The 18,496-nt window shown below is 44.8% G+C and overlaps 1 protein-coding gene across 2 annotated transcripts in view; it reads right to left on the reverse strand.

The window, feature by feature from the left end:
* PEBP4 (phosphatidylethanolamine binding protein 4) overlaps window positions 1-18,496 on the reverse strand; it is a 594,014-nt gene that overhangs the window by 192,840 nt on the left and 382,678 nt on the right. The gene's annotated exons all lie outside the window — the stretch shown is intronic.

Raw genomic sequence — 18,496 nt, forward strand, 5'->3', positions numbered from 1 at the left:
GGAACTGGCAGAAAGACCCTTCTCCAGCCCATCCTGGAGAAACGATAGGATCCTGGCAACCTTAACTTTATACCAGGGGAATCAACGCTCATCACACCAGAATAAATAGGTTCGCCACACCTTATGATAGATGCGACGAATACCCGGCTTACAAGCTTGAATGAGATCAATAACTCTCTCAGAAAAACCTCTCTTGGCTAGGACTAAGCGTTTAAGCTCCACGCAGTCAGCCTTAGAGAATCTAGATTTTGATTAACAAAAGGACCTTGTTCCAGCAGATCCCTGCGACAAGGTAACTTCCATGGAGGAGAAGACATCCCCACCACATCCGCAAACGACGTCCTTTGTGGCCACAATGAAGCAATCAGTATCACTGATGCCTGCTCCTGCTTGATGCGGGCCACTACACAAGGAAGGAGTGGTAACGGCGGGAAAAAAGTAAATTAGATTGAACCTCCAAGGAACCGCTAATGCATCTATTAGCTCTGCCTGAGGATCCCTGGACCTCGACCCATATCTGGGTAGCTTGGTATTGAGACGAGACGCAATGAGATCTATCTCCGGCGTGCCCCACCTGTTGCATATCTCCGCAAACACTTCGGGATGGAAAGACTATTCCCCCGGATGAAAGGATTGCCTGCTAAGAAAATCCACTTCCCAGTTGTCCACACCCGGAATGTGGATCTCTGACAGCGAACAGCTGTGGGCCTCCGCCCACTCCAGAATCCGAGATATTTCCCTCATTGCTAGGGAGGTCTCCCCCCCTGGTGGTTGATGTAAGCCACCAAGGTTATATTGTCTGATTGGGATCTGATAAACTGGAACAAGCCCAGAAGGGGCCAAGTCTTCAGAGCAGGGTTCTCAAAATCAAATCACCTTTGGGCCACTGGTCACGTTTTCTTCTCCCATGGGGGACGTTTCCAAAATTTAAAATTAAATTTAACTATATACATATATGTAATCATTACACACACAACCAGAGCCACCCCACACACACACCACAAGACCCACAACCACTGAGACCCCCCACATACACACACATGCCAGACCACCCCCCCACACACCACAAGACCAACCCACATATACACACACACACAACCATAAAACCCACACCCACCCAGTCCTCCCCGACATACACACACATCCCAGACCCCAACACCACACACCAAAAGACCCATAGCCTCTCAGAACCCCCCACATACACACACACCCAGACCCCCACACACACCATAAGATCCACACCCACCCAGATCCCCCCACATGCACACACACACACACACCCAGACCCCCCCACACACACACCATAAGACCCACACCCACCCAGATCCTCCCATACACACACACACACAGACCCTCCACACACACACCATAAGACCCACACCCTCCCAGATCCTCCCTGACATACACACACATCCCAGACCCCCCACACACACACACCACAAGACCCATACCCACTCAGACCCCCCCACACACACCACAAGACCCACACATACACACACATCATAGACCCCTACACACACACTCCACCACACACAAACACAGAGACCCAGACACAAACCCCCTACACACACACACACGAGACCCCCCACACACAGACCCACACACAGACCCACACAAGAGACCCACCCACACACAGACACACACAGACTGACCCACACACAGACCCATACGCACACACAAGGACCCACACACAGACCTACACACATTTTATGGCATGGCACATTATTTTAAACAATAAAGCAAGCTATACAGCCCCTCTCTTAGATATTTTTTACATATACAAAAAAAAACTTACTATAAGGCAACTGTACTTGGCACATACCGCACTCAAGCTCCATTGCTTGTCCACCTCTGCTACTGATCCTGACTGTCTTTGCTGCTGCCTGCTCGGGCTCAGTTTGCCCCACTGTCTCACTGAGTGACACCACACTCCCCTAGTGAAGTTCTGAGTCCCCTTGTAACTGCTCCCTCCAGAGTCCATGCCAAACAGAAGCTCCTGGCAAAACACTACTCTACTCACTCGCTCACTCTACTGCCACACCCACAAACAGCTATGGCACCAATATATTCATGCTGAACACTCAGGGGTTTATCTAGGGGCATTGACCTGGAGCTGCAGCTCCTGCCACCCCTTGGTGTTCCATGAATCAGCTCACAACTCCCAGTTATGGGGTGACAGTGGCGGGCCGCATTGTAATTGGTTTGTGGGCCGGAAATGGCCCGCGGGCCGGTACTTTGAGACCCCTGCTTCAGAGCATTGAAGATTGCCCGAAGTTCCAGAATGTTGATCAAAAGGGAGCATTCCTCATGAGACTACAGGCCCTGTGCCTTCTTGGAACCACAAACAGCTCCCTATCTTGATAGACTTGCGTCTGTAGTCACAATCTCCCAGGATGGTCTTAGAAAGGATGTCCCTCGGGGCAGATGATCTGGATAGAGCCACCAAGAGAGCGATTTTCTCGACTGGTTGTCCAGAGACAGATCCGAATAATGACAGTTCCACTGCCTCAGCATGCACAGTTACAACGGTCTGAGACGGAACCTGACAAAGGGAATGATGTCCATGCAGGACACCATGATACCAATTACCTCCATACACTGAGCCACAGATGGCCTTAAGGGAGTCTGGAGGGCAAGACATGCCGAAGCTAGCTTGCAATGTCTCTGGTCCGTTAGAAATGTCCTCATGGATATGGAGTCTATCACAGTGCCCAGGAATTCTACCTTGGTGCTTGGAATAAGAGAACTCATTTTCTAAATCTTCCATTCATGAGATCTAAGAAGAGAGAGAAGAGATACCGAATGGTCCTCCGCCAGACGAAAAGACGGAGCTTGTACCAGAATGTTGTCCAAGTAGGGAGCTACTGCTATACCCCGGGTTCTGGCAACGGCTAGAAAAGCCCCTAGAACCTTTGTGAAAATCATTGGGGCAGTAGCTAGACCAAACGGAAGTGCAATGAACTGGAAGTGCTGGTCCAGGAATGCAAACCTTAGTAACTGGAAGTGGTCCCAGTGGATTGGAACGTGAAGGTAAGCATCCTTCAAATCTATAGTGTTCATGAACTGTCCTTCCTGAACTAAGGGAAGGATGGACCTTATTGTCTCCATCTTGAACAAGGGGACATTAAGGAATTTGTTTAAGCTCTTAAGGTCCAGAATCGGGCGGAAAGTTTGCTCCTTCTTTGGGACCACAAACAGATTTGAATTGTATCCCAAACCTCTTTCTACGATAGGAACCAGGACAATGACCTTTACAGAGGACAGATCCCGCACGTACCCCAGAAAAGATTTCCTCTTTTCTGGTTTGGAAGACAGGCTTGAGAGGAGAAATCTGCCCTTGGGTGGATGAGATTTGAAACCTATCTGAAGCATCTGAAAACAGCGACAGTCTGCCCCCTACACGAGCCAGCGCCGGTCCGGGGCCGCCCCTTCATGCCGACTTAGTCTCGGCGGGCTTCTTATTTTGCTTGGATTTATTCCAGGATTGAGCCGGCTTCCAAGTACTCTTGTTTTGCTCAGGCTTAGAGGAGGACTGTTGTCGTTGGGATTTCTCAGAACGAAAATTAGAGCCTTGTCCCTTAGACTTGTCCTTTTTATCCTGCGGTATGAAGGCACCCTTGCCCCCTGTAACCATGGAGACAATGGAGTCCAGGCCTGGACCAAATAAAAACAAAATTTATGCTTACCTGATAAATTTCTTTCTCTTGTGGTGTATCCAGTCCACAGGTTCATCCATTACTTGTGGGATATTCTCCTTCCAACAGGAAGCTGCAAGAGGACACCCACAGCAGAGCTGTCTATATAGCTATTCCCCTAACTGCCACCCCCAGTCATTCGACCGAAGACAAGCAAGAAAAAAGGAGAAACTATAGGGTGCAGTGGTGACTGTAGTTTAAAAATAAAAAACACCTGCCTTAAAAGTGACAGGGCGGGCCGTGGACTGGATACACCACAAGAGAAAGAAATTTATCAGGTAAGCATACATTTTGTTTTCTCTTGTAAGGTGTATCCAGTCCACGGGTTCATCCATTACTTATGGGATACCAATACCAAAGCTTTAGGACACGGATGAAGGGAGGGACAAGGCAGGAACTTAAACGGAAGGCACCACTGCCTGCAAGACCTTTCTCCCAAAAATAGCCTCCGAGGAAGCAAAAGTATCAAATTTGTAGAATTTAGAAAAAGTATGAAGCGAAGACCAAGTCGCCCCCTTACAAATCTGTTCCACAGAGGACTCATTTTTAAAAGCCCATGTGGAAGCTACCGCTCTAGTGGAATGAGCTGTAATTCTTTCAGGAGGCTGCTGGCCAGCAGTCTCATAAGCTAAACGGATTATGCTTCTCAGCCAAAAAGAAAGAGAAGATGCCGAAGCCTTTTGGCCTCTCCTCTGTCCAGAGTAGAAAACAAACAATGCAGATGTTTGACGAAAATCTTTAGTAGCTTGTAAATAAAACTTTAAAGCACAAACCACGTCAAGATTGTGTAATAGACGTTCCTTCTTTGAAGAAGGGTTAGGACACAGTGACAGAACAGCAATCTCCTGATTTATATTCTTATTAGATACCACCTTAGGAAGAAACCCAGGTTTGGTACGCAAAACTACCTTCGAGCCGAAGAGATAGCTACCAAAAACAGAACTTTCCAAGATAAAAGCTTGATATCTATGGAATGCAGAGGTTCAAACGGAACCTCTTGAAGAACTTTAAGAACTAAATTTAAACTCCATGGCGGAGCAACAGGTTTAAACACAGGCTTGATTCTAACTAAAGCCTGACAAAACGCCTGAACGTCTGGAACATCTGCCAGACGCTTGTGCAGAAGAATAGACAGAGCAGAAATCTGTCCCTTTAAGGAACTAGCTGACAATCCCTTCTCCAATCCTTCTTGGAGAAAGGATAATATCCTAGGAATCCTGACCTTACTCCATGAGTAACCCTTGGATTCACACCAATGAAGATATTTACACCATATCTTATGATAGATTTTCCTGGTGACAGGCTCTCGAGCCTGAATCAAGGTATCAATGACCGACTCGGAGAAACCACGTTTTGATAAAATCAAGCATTCAATCTCCAAGCAGTCAGCCGCAGATAAATTAGATTTGGATGTATGAATGGCCCTTGGAGTAGAAGGTCCTGCCTCAGCGGCAGAGTCCATGGTGGAAAGGATGACATGTCCACCAGATCTGCATACCAAGTCCTGCGTGGCCACGCAGGTGCTATCAAAATCACCGAAGCTCTCTCCTGAAGGACCAGGGCACTGCTAGAGCATCTATCAGCGCTGCCAGGGGATCCCTTGACCTGGACCTGTAACAAGGAAGCTTGGCGTTCTGACAAGATGCCATCAGATACAGTTCTGGTTTGCCCCATAGTTGGATCAGCTGGGCAAATACCTCCGGATGGAGCTCCCACTCCCTCGGATGAAAGGTCTGCCAACTTAGAAAATCCGCCTCCCAGTTCTCTACTCCTGGGATATGGATAGCTGACAGATGGCAAGAGTGAACCTCTGCCCATAGAATTATCTTTGAAACCTCCAACATTGCCAGGGGGCTTCTTGTTCCCCCCTGATGGTTGATATAGGCTACAGTCGTGATATTGTCTGACTGAAATCTGATGAACCTGACCGCAGCTAGTTCAGGCCAAGCCTGAAGAGCATTGAATATCGCTCTCAGTTCCAGAATGTTTATCGGAAGAAGGGCTTCCTCTCGAGTCCACGAACCCTGAGCCTTCAGGGAGTTCCAGACTGCGCCCCAGCCCAAAAAGGCTGGCATCTGTCGTCACTATAGTCCACTCTGGCCTGCGGAAACTCATTCCCCTGGACAGATGGACCCGAGATAACCACCAGAGAAGAGAATCCCTAGTCTCTTGATCCAGATTTAGCAGAGGGGACACATCTGTGTAGTCCCCATTCCACTGATTGAGCATGCAAAGTTGCAGAAGTCTGAGATGTAGGCGGGCAAACGGAACTATGTCCATTGCCGCTACCATAAGCCCGATTACTTCCATACACTGAGCCACTGACAGCCGAGAAGTGGAAAGAAGAGCACGGCAGAAAGTTAGAAACTTTGATAACCTGACCTCTGTCAGAAAATTTTCATTTCTACTGAATCCATCAGTGTTCCTAGGAAGGAAACTCTTGTGAGAGGGGAGAGAGAACTCTTTTCTTCGTTCACCTTCCACCCGTGAGACCTCAGAAAGGCCAGAACAATGTCCGTATGGGACTTGGCGATTTGAAAAGTCGACGTCTGTATCAGAATGTCATCTAAGTAAGGAGCCACCGCTATGCCTCGTGGCCTTAGAACCGCCAGTAGGGACCCTAGAACCATCGTAAAGATTCTTGGTGCCGTGGCTAGCCTGAAGGGAAGAGCCACAAACTGGTAATGCCTGTCTAGGAAGGCGAACCTGAGGAACTGATGATGATCTCTGTGAATCGGAATGTGGAGATAAGCATCCTTTAAGTCCACGGAAATCATAAATTGACCCTCCTGGATCATAGGGAGGATGGTTCGGATAGTCTCCATCTTGGTCTGAAAGTTCCCTCTTTTTTGGGAACTATAAACAGATTTGAATAGAAGCCCTGCCCCTGTTCCTCCCTTGGAACTGGGTGGATCACTCCCATAACCAGTAGGTCTTGAACACAATGTAAGAATGCCTCTCTCTTTATCTGGTTTACAGATAATTGTGAGAGATGAAATCTCCCCTTTGGAGATGAAGCTTTGAAGTCCAGAAGATATCCCTGGGAAACAATCTCTAATGCCCAGGGATCCTGGACGTCTCTTGCCCAAGCCTGGGCGAAGAGAGAAAGTCTGCCCCCTACTAGATCCGGTCCCGGATCGGGGCTACTCCTTCATACTGTCTTAGAGGCGGCAGCAGGTTTTTTTGGCCTGCTTCTCCTTGTTCCAAGCCTGGTTCGGTCTCCAGACTGGTTTGTGAGGACAGATTCAGCAAGGTAGTACTGGCGCTTGGAAGCCTAAGGGTTAATGAGTATTGTTTTTGTAATAATTTATAAATCATAAATATTCTCAATATAAATAAGGACCTTTAGATAGTTATATCAAGGAAAAAATGATTTCATAAAGTGATTATGAGTATTGATTAGATCAATATAACGTACATTAATATATTCTCAGAGGACCCTTTTTAGGTTCGGTAAAGGAGACAATAAATATAAGTTGTACTGAGATAATTCAATATAGCTATAAGCTCATTGTATTAATCAGTTCTGTGGATCGGTATAACATTTATATGTTAAATTCTTAGATGACTAAAGCTCCCTATCACTTGAAACTAGCTCGATATAAGCAGGTTACAAAAGTGTAGGAGAATAGGGTTAATCTCAAACGTATACCAATCTATATAACAGACTGTAAGTGATTGATAAATAACATTTATTATACAAAAAATCTACACAAACACTTAAAAAATATACATATACAGTTGCTTATAAAATAGAAATGGGGTAAAACTAAAATTGGACGTTCAATAGTTCAAAAAATAGAGTACTAAAATTCAGATTAGAAATCACATATAAATAACCTGCTGAGATGCAGTGTAGGCATAGAGTACGTAGATAAGAAGTTTTTAAGCGGTACCTTAAAAGTTTTTAATGCCTCTCTCTACGTCTAGAGAGAGGATATTAATGTGCCACACTATTGATACGAATGGATCCGGTTCTCATTAAATTGTACTTGGAATATCACGCTGTCACTGTACTGGTACTTTGCGGATTCAAAGTATCTGAAACTTTTCCTGGACCCAGGTAGTCTTCCGGCGTCGAGGTGTTACTGCTTCGGTGATGCGGTCTGTATTCTAAAATCACGCCTTTGTTGTATTCCAGCATTGCAGATCTGATCTGCCTATTGTATGTAGCAGAGGGCAGTTTTTAGTGGTGAGCCCCTGTCTTCTTCTTGTGACGTAAGTCCTAACGTCAAGCTTTTTAGTTGTTGGCCCTTTTTGCCTGGTAGCAAGTTTTTATAGGCTGTGTCCAACTTTAGGATGGGCTGGTTTCCACCGGTTATATCCCTCTTTATGATCAATCCGGGTTGAGGGTCTGTAAATCCGTAAGGTGCACTGTATTATTTCACAGCTGCTCGTCAGTTGTTGGCATTGAGTAGAAAATTTAGCAATTCAGTTCAGATTTTTTGTATAATAAATGTTATTTATCAATCACTTACAGTCTGTTATATAGATTGGTATACGTTTGAGATTAACCCTATTCTCCTACACTTTTGTAACCTGCTTATATCGAGCTAGTCTCAAGTGATAGGGAGCTTTAGTCATCTCAGAATTTAACATATAAGTGTTATACCGATCCACACAACTGATTAATACACATGAGCTTATAGCTATATTGAATTATCTCAGTACAACTTATATTTATTGTCTCCTTTACCGAACCTAAAAAGGGTCCTCTGAGAATATATTAATGTACTTTATATTGATGTAATCAATACTCATAATCACTTTATGAAATCATTTTTTCCTTGATATAACTATCTAAAGGTCCTTATTTATATTGAGAATATTTATGATTTATTAATTATTACAAAAACAATAATCATTAACCCTTAGGCTTCCAAGCGCCAGTACTACCTTGCCGAATCTTTCCTCACTAACCCCTGGATCTTTGTATGAGGGATCCTTTTCGTACTTGGCATATAAGGGGTCCTTAGCGCCACTTCTTTCCCTACTTCGCTCCAGACTGGTTTGGACTGGGCGAAATTTCCCTCTTGTTTTGCATTAGAGGAAGCTGAGGCTGCGCCACTCTTGAAGTTTCGAAAGGAAGAAAAATTATTCTGTTTGGTCCTTAATTTATTGGACCTATCCTGAGGAAGGGCATGACCTTTTGCTCCAGTAATATCAGAAATGATCTCCTTCAGGCCCGGCCCGAATTGGGTCTGTCCTTTGAAGGGGATGTTAAGAAGCTTAGACCTGAATTCTTAGCCGTAAGTTTGGTTAGATGAAAAAACAGAATTTATGCTTACCTGATAAATTACTTTCTCCAACGGTGTGTCCGGTCCACGGCGTCATCCATTACTTGTGGGATATTCTCCTCCCCTACAGGGAAAGGCAAGGAGAGCACACAGCAGAGCTGTCCATATAGCTCCCCCTCTAGCTCCGCCCCCCAGTCATTCGACCGACGGTTAGGAGAAAAAGGAGAAACTATAGGGTGCCGTGGTGACTGTAGTGTATAAAGACAAAAAAAATTTCAACCTGATTAGGAAAACCAGGGCGGGCCGTGGACCGGACACACCGTTGGAGAAAGTAATTTATCAGGTAAGCATAAATTCTGTTTTCTCCAACATTGGTGTGTCCGGTCCACGGCGTCATCCATTACTTGTGGGAACCAATACCAAAGCTTTAGGACACGGATGAAGGGAGGGAGCAAATCAGGTTACCTAAATGGAAGGCACCACGGCTTGCAAAACCTTTCTCCCAAAAATAGCCTCCGAAGAAGCATAAGTATCAAATTTGTAGAATTTGGCAAAAGTGTGCAGAGAATACCAAGTCGCTGCCTTACATATCTGATCAACAGAAGCCTCGTTCTTGTAGGCCCATGTGGAAGCCACAGCCCTAGTAGAGTGAGCTGTGATTCGGTCAGGAGGCTGTCGTCCGGCAGTCTCATAGGCCAATCGGATAATGCTTTTTAGCCAGAAAGAGAGAGAGGTAGCAGTAGCTTTTTGATCTCTCCTCTTACCAGAGTAAACGACAAACAAAGATGAGGTTTGTCTAAAATCTTTTGTTGCTTCTAAATAGAACTTTAAAGCACGAACAACATCTAAATTGTGTAATAAACGTTCCTTCTTTGAAACTGGTTTCGGACACAGAGAAGGAACAACTATTTCCTGGTTAATATTCTTGTTGGAAACAACTTTTGGAAGAAAACCAGGCTTAGTACGCAAAACAACCTTATCTGAATGGAAAATCAGATAGGGTGGATTACACTGCAAAGCAGATAATTCAGAAACTCTTCTAGCAGAAGAAATAGCACCCAAAAACAGTACTTTCCAAGATAATAACTTAATATTTATGGAATGTAAAGGTTCAAACGGAACCCCTTGAAGAACTGAAAGAACTAAATTTAGACTCCAAGGAGGAGTCATGGTTCTGTAAACATTCTAACCAAAGCCTGAACAAAAGCTTGTACATCTGGCACAGCTGCCAGTCGTTTGTGTAACAAGACAGATAAAGCAGAAATCTGTCCCTTTAGAGAACTAGCGGACAACCCTTTATCCAAACCTTCTTGGAGAAAGGAGAGAATCCTTGGAATTTTTATTTTACTCCAGGAGAATCCCTTGGATTCACACCAACAGATATATTTACGCCATATTTTATGGTAAATCTTTCTAGTCACAGATTTTCTGGCTTGGACCAGAGTATCTGTCACAGAATTCGAAAACCCACGTTTGGATAAAATCAAGCGTTCAATTTCCAAGCAGTCAGCTGCAGAGAAACTAGATTTGGATGTTCGAATGGACCTTGTACTAGAAGATCCTGTCTCAAAGGTAGCTTCCATGGTGGAGCCGATGACATATTCACCAGGTCTGCATACCAAGTCCTGCGTGGCCACGCAGGAGCTATCAGAATCACCGAGGCCTTTTCCTGTTTGATCCTGGCTATGAGCCTGGGAAGGAGAGGAAACGGTGGAAACACATACGCTAGGTTGAACGACCAAGGCGCCACTAATGCATCCACTAGAATCGCCTTGGGATCCCTGGATCTGGACCCGTAACAAGGAATCTTGAAGTTCTGACGGGACGCCATTAGATCCATGTCTGGAATGCCCCATAATTGGGTTAACTGAGCAAAGACCTCCGGGTGGAGTTCCCACTCCCCCGGATGGAAAGTCTGACGACTCAAATAGTCCGCCTCCCAGTTGTCTACTCCTGGGATGTGAATAGCAGATAGATGGCAGGAGTGATTCTCTGCCCATTGGATGATCTTGGTTACTTCCTTCATCGCTAGGGAACTCTTTGTTCCCCCCTGATGATTGATGTACGCAACAGTCGTTATGTTGTCCGACTGAAATCTTATGAACCTGGCTTTCGCTAGCTGAGGTCAAGCCAGGAGCGCATTGAATATTGCTCTTAGTTCCAAAATGTTTATCGGGAGAAGCGACTCTTCCCGAGACCATAGGCCCTGAGCTTTCAGGGAGTCCCAGACCGCGCCCCACCCCAAGAGGCTGGCGTCGGTCGTGACAATGACCCACTCCGGTCTGCGGAAACTCATTCCCTGAGACAGGTGATCCTGGGTCAACCACCAGAGAAGTGAGTCCCTGGTTACCTGGTCTACTTGAATTTGGGGAGACAAGTCTGTATAGTCCCCATTTCACTGATTGAGCATGCACAGCTGTAATGGTCTTAGATGAATTTGAGCAAAAGGAACCACGTCCATTGCTGCGACCATTAGTCCTATTACTTCCATGCACCGAGCTATGGAGGGTTAAGGAATAGAATGAAGAACTTGACAAGCGTTTAGAAGCTTTAACTTTCTGACTTCTGTCAGGAAGATCTTCATTTCCATAGAATCTATTATTGTTCCCAGAAACGGAACCCTTGTGGACGGTGACAGTGAACTCTTTTCTATGTTCACCTTCCACCCGTGAGATCTGAGAAAAGCCAACACAATGTCTGTGTGGGCCCTCACTTTGGAAAGAAATGACGCTTGGATTAGGATGTCGTCTAGATAAGGTGCTACAGCGATGCCCCTCGGCCTTAGGACCGCTAGAAGGGACCCTAGCACCTTTGAGAAAATTCTGGGAGCGGTGGCTAAACCGAATGGAAGAGCCACGTGAAGGATGGAACTCTGAGGAAATTGTTTAATATCTTTAAATCCAGGATTGGCCTGAAAGTTCCCTCTTTTTTGGGAACCACAAACAGGTTTGAGTAAAAACCTAGACCTTGTTCCCCGGAGGGGACTGGGTTTATCACTCCCATCTTTGATAGGTCTCTTACACAATGTAAGAATGCCTGTTTCTTTATCTGGTCTGAAGATAAGTGAGACAGGTGGAATCTTCCCTTTGGAGGAAGTCCCTTGAACTCTAGCAGGTATCCCTTGGAGACTATTTCTAGTACCCAGGGATCCGGAACATCTCTTGCCCAAGCCTGAGCGAAGAGAGATAGTCTGCCCCCTACCAGATCCGGTCCCGGATCGGGGGCTACCCCTTCATGCTGTCTTGGTAGCAGCAGCAGGTTTCTTGGTCTGTTTACCCTTGTTCCAGCCTTGCATGGGCTTCCAAGCGGGTTTGGGCTGGGCCGCGTTACCTTCTTGTCTAGCGGCAGTGGAGTTATTAGCCGGTCCGTTCCTGAAATTGTGAAAGGAACGAAAATTAGACTTGTTCTTAGCCTTAAAAGGCCTATCCTGTGGGAGGGCATGGCCCTTACCCCCAGTGATGTCTGAAATAATTTCCTTCAATTCCGGCCCAAAAAGGGTCTTACCCTTGAAAGGAATATTAAGTAACTTAGTCTTGGACGACACATCTGCCGACCAGGATTTTAGCCAAAGCGCCCTCCGCGCTACTATAGCAAAACCTGAGTTTTTCGCCGCCAATTTCGTTATTTGAAAAGCGGCATCCAATATAAAGGAATTAGCTAACTTTAATGCGTGAATTCTGTCCATGACTTCTTCATAGGAAGTCTCTTTCTGGAGCGACCTTTCTAGTTCCTCGAACCAAAAGGACGCCGCTGAAGTGACAGTAATAACACACACGTAGCTGGTTGAAGGATGAACCCTTGTTGAACAAAAATCTTTTTTAAGCAATCCTTCCAATTTTTATCCATAGGATCTTTGAAAGCGCAGCTGTCCTCTATAGGAATAGTTGTGCGCTTCGCTAGTGTTGAAACAGCTCCCTCAACCTTCGGGACCGTCTGCCATGCGTCCCTTCTAGGGTCTACTATGGGAAACATTTTCTTAAATATAGGAGGTGGGGCAAAGGGTACACCTGGCTTCTCCCACTCCTTATCCACTATGCTCGCTACCCTCTTGGGTATTGGAAAGCGTCTTCGTGCACTGGGACCTCTAAAAATTTGTCCAATTTGCACAACTTCTCTGGTACTACTACAGAATCACAGTCATCCAGAGTAGCTAATACCTCCTTAAGCAAAGCGCGGAGATGTTCTAGCTTAAATTTAAATGCTACTATATCAGGTTCTGCCTGTTGAGAAATTTTTCCTGAGTCTGAAATTTCACCCTCAGACAGCCCTTCCCTCACAGCCAATTCCGATTGATGTGAGGGTAAAATAGATAAGGCATCGTCAGCGTCTGATTGTTCATCCTTTTTTTTATCTGTATTTAAAACTGAACAATCACGCTTTCTCTGAAATGCTGGCAGTTTGGATAAAAGATTTGCTATAGAATTATCCACTACTGCTGTTAATTGTTGCATAGAAATAAGCACTGGCGCGCTAGGTGTCGCCTGCGCGGGCAAAGCTGGTGTAGACACAGAAGGAGAGGATGTAGAATTATCCTCACTACCTTCATTAGATAAATTATCTTGGGCAACATTATGAAATGTAACAGAGCTGTCCTTATTTTGTTTGGACGCTATGGCACACTTATCACAAACACTCAAAGGGGGAACACATTTGTCTCTACACACACAGAACATAGGTTATCTGATGGCATAGACATGTTAAACAGATTTAGGCAGGCAAACAATGCAATAAAAACGATTTTAAACAAAAACGTTACTGTCTCTTTAAATAATAACATTACACACTTTATTTCTGAATGTTCAAAAAACTATGAAGGCAATATCCGATTTTTATGAAATTTGGACCCCAGTGTCTTAATGCTTAGAAAGTATTGCACAGCAAATATGGAGACTCTAGCTCTTAAAACAAGCAAACCAGAGCTAATTGTTGGATTTAACCGTTTTTATACACTACAATCCCTGCTACAGTATTGCTGCAGCATTTTACCTTCCTTAGGGGTCAATCATCCACAGAAATAAGCCTTCTGGAGTCACTTTCTGAGTCACAGGACCCTCTCACATGAAAACTGCATGCACTGCCTTGAAATCAACTGCACAGCTGAAGCACCAAAATGAGGCTTCCTCCCTCAGCACACTAGAGTGAAGGGGCCTTCCTGACTAGATTTAGGTGTCTAAAACATGCCAGATCAATAAAAAACGTTCCCAAGTGTATATGAGCTTATAAAACAGTTCAAATGCCATGATATTGTAATAAAAACCAATCGATTTTGCCCCTAACAGTGTCTACCAGCATAAAAATCAAAAAGGGGAAGCCTGTTATCTTTTTTGCTGAGGTGAAAGAAAAATGGCTTACCATTTTCCCTGAGGGGAAAAATGACTGTCATCTAGCATTAGCCTGTGTTGTTAGAAGGAGACTAGTCATACCTGAAGCAGATGAGTCTGCAAACTGTTACCCCCAACTGAAGTTCTCTTGTTTCAACAGTCCTGCGTGGTAACAGCAATGGATTCTAGTTACTTGTGCTAAAATCATATTCCTCTTAACAGAAATCTTCATCACTTTTCTGTTGTAGAGTAAATAGTACAAGCCAGCACTATTTTAAAATAACAAACTCTTGATAGAAGATATAAAAAACTACAACTAACACCACAAACTCCTCACCATCCCCGAGGAGATGCTACTTGTTCAGAGCGGCAAGGAGAATGACTTGGGGGCGGAGCTAGAGGGGGAGCTATATGGACAGCTCTGCTGTGTGCTCTCCTTGCCTTTCCCTGTAGGGGAGGAGAATATCCCACAAGTAATGGATGACGCCGTGGACCGGACACACCAATGTTGGAGAAACGGCGTCAGAAATAAAGGAATTAGCTAACTTGAGAACTTTAATCCTGTCTAAAATATCATCTAACGGGGTCTCCACCTGTAGAGCCTCCTCAAGAGACTCGAACCAAAAAGCTGCTGCTGCAGTAACTGGGGCAATGCATGCAAGAGGCTGGAGAATAAAACCTTGATGGATAAAAAAAATTTATCCATAGGATCTAAGAAAGCACAACTGTCCTCGACCGGGATAGTTGTACGCTTAGCTAGGGTAGGGACTGCTCCCTCCACCTTAGGGACCGTCTGCCACGAGTCCCGTATGGCGGCATCTATGGGAAACATCTTTTTAAAAGCAGGAGGGGGAGAGAACGGTACACCTGGTCTATCCCATTCCTTAGTAATAATTTCCAAAAACCTCTTAGGGACTGGGAAAACATCAGTGTAAACAGGCACTGCAAAGTATTTGTCCATTTTACATAATTTCTCTGGAACTACAATGGGGTCACAATCATCCAGAGTCGCTAAAACCTCCCTGAGCAATAAGCGGAGGTGTTCAAGCTTAAATTTAAAGGCTGTCATTTCAGAATCGGACTGAAGTAACGTCTTCCCTGAATCTGAAATCTCACCCTCAGATAGCAAATCCCTTACCACGGCTTCGGAGCATTGTGAGGGTATATCGGACATAGCTACTAAAGCGTCACAAAGCTCTGTATTGTTCTAGCCCCAGAGCTGTCTCGCTTTCCTTGTAACCCTGGCAGTTTGGACAATACCTCTGTGAGGGTATGATTCATAACTGCCGGCATGTCTTGTAAGGTAAACGCATTGGACGCGTTAGATGTACTTGGCGTCACTTGAGCGGGAGTTATAGGTTCTCACACGTAGGGAGAGCTAGATGGCATAACCTCCCTTTTGTCAGTCTGAGAAACCTCTGGTGATAAATCTTTAAATGCCATAATATGGTCTTTATAAGTTATAGAAAGTTCAGTACATTTGGTACACATTCTAAGAGGGGGTTCCACAATGGCTTCTAAACATATTGAACAAGGAGTTTCCTCTATGTCAGACATGTTTAACAGACTAGTAATGAGACTAGCAAGCTTGTAAAACACTTAAATAAATGTGAAACAGCAATTAAATAAAAACGGTACTGTGCCTTTAAGAGAAAAAAACTATCACATAAACTGCAAAACAGTGTTAAAAAGTAGTAAACTCTTCAAAATGTTTACAGTGTGTATAAGGGACTAAAGCAGCATTGCACCCACTTGCAAATGGATGATTAACCCTTTAGGCCCCAAACCGGATTTGAAAAACGTTAAAAAACGTTAATAAACAGTTAAACACCTTGCTACAGCTCTGCTGTGGCTCCTACCTGCCCTCAAATACAATTTAGGAAAGGAATAAGCCTCTATAGTGGTCCTCAGATGCCAGAGGACTCCTTTAGGGAAGCTGGATGTCTCAGTCTGAATATGAACTGCGCATCTAGAGCGCAAAAATAGGCCCCTCCCACCATGCACTCGATGTCAGAGGGCCTTAAGAAAAACATAATTTATGCTTACCTGATAAATTCCTTTCTTCTGTAGTGTGATCAGTCCACGGGTCATCATTACTTCTGGGATATTACTCCTCCCCAACAGGAAGTGCAAGAGGATTCACCCAGCAGAGCTGCATATAGCTCCTCCCCTCTACGTCACTCCCAGTCATTCGACCAAGGACCAACGAGAAAGGAAAAGCCAAGGGTGAAGTGGTGACTGGAGTATAAATTAAAAAATATTTACCTGCCTTAAAAAAAGGGCGGGCCGTGGACTGATCACACTACAGAAGAAAGGAATTTATCAGGTAAGCATAAATTATGTTTTCTTCTGTTAAGTGTGATCAGTCCACGGGTCATCATTACTTCTGGGATACCAATACCAAAGCAAAAGTACACGGATGACGGGAGGGATAGGCAGGCTCTTTATACAGAAGGAACCACTGCCTGAAGAACCTTTCTCCCAAAAATAGCCTCCGATGAAGCAAAAGTGTCAAATTTGTAAAATTTGGAAAAAGTATGAAGCGAAGACCAAGTTGCAGCCTTGCAAATCTGTTCAACAGAGGCCTCATTCTTGAAGGCCCAAGTGGAAGCCACAGCTCTAGTAGAATGAGCTGTAATTCTTTCAGGAGGCTGCTGTCCGGCAGTCTCATAGGCTAAACGAATTATGCTACGAAGCCAAAAAGAAAGAGAGGTAGCGGAAGCTTTTTGACCTCTCCTCTGCCCAGAGTAAATGACAAACAGAGAAGACGTTTGTCGAAATTCCTTAGTTGCCTGTAAGTAAAATTTTAGAGCACGGACTACATCCAGGTTGTGCAGTAGACGTTCCTTCTTTGAAGAAGGATTTGGGCATAAAGAAGGAACAACAATCTCTTGATTGATATTCCTGTTAGTAACTACCTTAGGTAAGAACCCAGGTTTAGTACGCAGGACTACCTTATCCGAATGAAAAATCAAATAAGGAGAATCACAATGTAAGGCTGATAATTCAGAGACTCTTCGAGCCGAGGAAATAGCCATTAAAAATAGAACTTTCCAAGATAACAACTTTATATCAATGGAATGAAGGGGTTCAAACGGAACGCCCTGTAAAACATTAAGAACAAGGTTTAAACTCCATGGTGGAGCAACAGTTTTAAATACAGGCTTAATCCTGGCTAAAGCCTGACAAAAAGCCTGGACGTCAGGAACTTCTGACAGACGTTTGTGTAACAGAATGGACAGAGCTGAGATCTGTCCCTTTAAAGAACTAGCAGATAAACCCTTTTCTAAACCTTCTTGTAGAAAAGACAATATCCTAGGAATCCTAACCTTACTCCAAGAGTAACCTTTGGATTCACACCAATATAGGTATTTACGCCATATCTTATGGTAAATCTTTCTGGTAACAGGTTTCCTAGCCTGTATTAAGGTATCAATAACTGACTCAGAAAACCCACGTCTTGATAAAATCAAGCGTTCAATTTCCAAGCAGTCAGCTTCAGAGAAGTTAGATTTTGATGTTTGAAGGGACCCTGTATCAGAAGGTCCTGTTTCAGAGGTAGAGACCAAGGTGGACAGGATGACATGTCCACCAGGTCTGCATACCAAGTCCTGCGTGGCCACGCAGGTGCTATTAGAATCACTGATGCTCTCTCTTGTTTGATTCTGGCAATCAATCGAGGAAGCAACGGAAAGGGTGGAAACACGTAAGCCATCCTGAAGTCCCAAGGTGCTGTCAGAGCATCTATCAGGACTGCTCCTGGATCCCTGGATCTGGACCCGTAACGAGGAAGCTTGGCGTTCTGTCGAGACGCCATGAGATCTATCTCTGGTTTGCCCCAACGTCGAAGTATTTGGGCAAAGACCTCCGGATGAAGTTCCCACTCCCCCGGATGAAAAGTCTGACGACTTAAGAAATCCGCCTCCCAGTTCTCCACTCCCGGGATGTGGATTGCTGACAGGTGGCAAGAGTGAGACTCTGCCCAGCGAATTATCTTTGATACTTCCATCATAGCTAGGGAGCTTCTTGTCCCTCCCTGATGGTTGATGTAAGCTACAGTCGTGATGTTGTCCGACTGAAACCTGATGAACCCCCGAGTTGTCAACTGGGGCCAAGCCAGGAGGGCATTGAGAACTGCTCTCAATTCCAGAATGTTTATTGGCAGGAGACTCTCCTCCTGACTCCATTGTCCCTGAGCCTTCAGAGAATTCCAGACGGCACCCCAACCTAGAAGGCTGGCGTC

Source organism: Bombina bombina, chromosome 6, assembly GCF_027579735.1.
Source record: "Bombina bombina isolate aBomBom1 chromosome 6, aBomBom1.pri, whole genome shotgun sequence".
Lineage (NCBI taxonomy): Eukaryota > Metazoa > Chordata > Amphibia > Anura > Bombinatoridae > Bombina > Bombina bombina.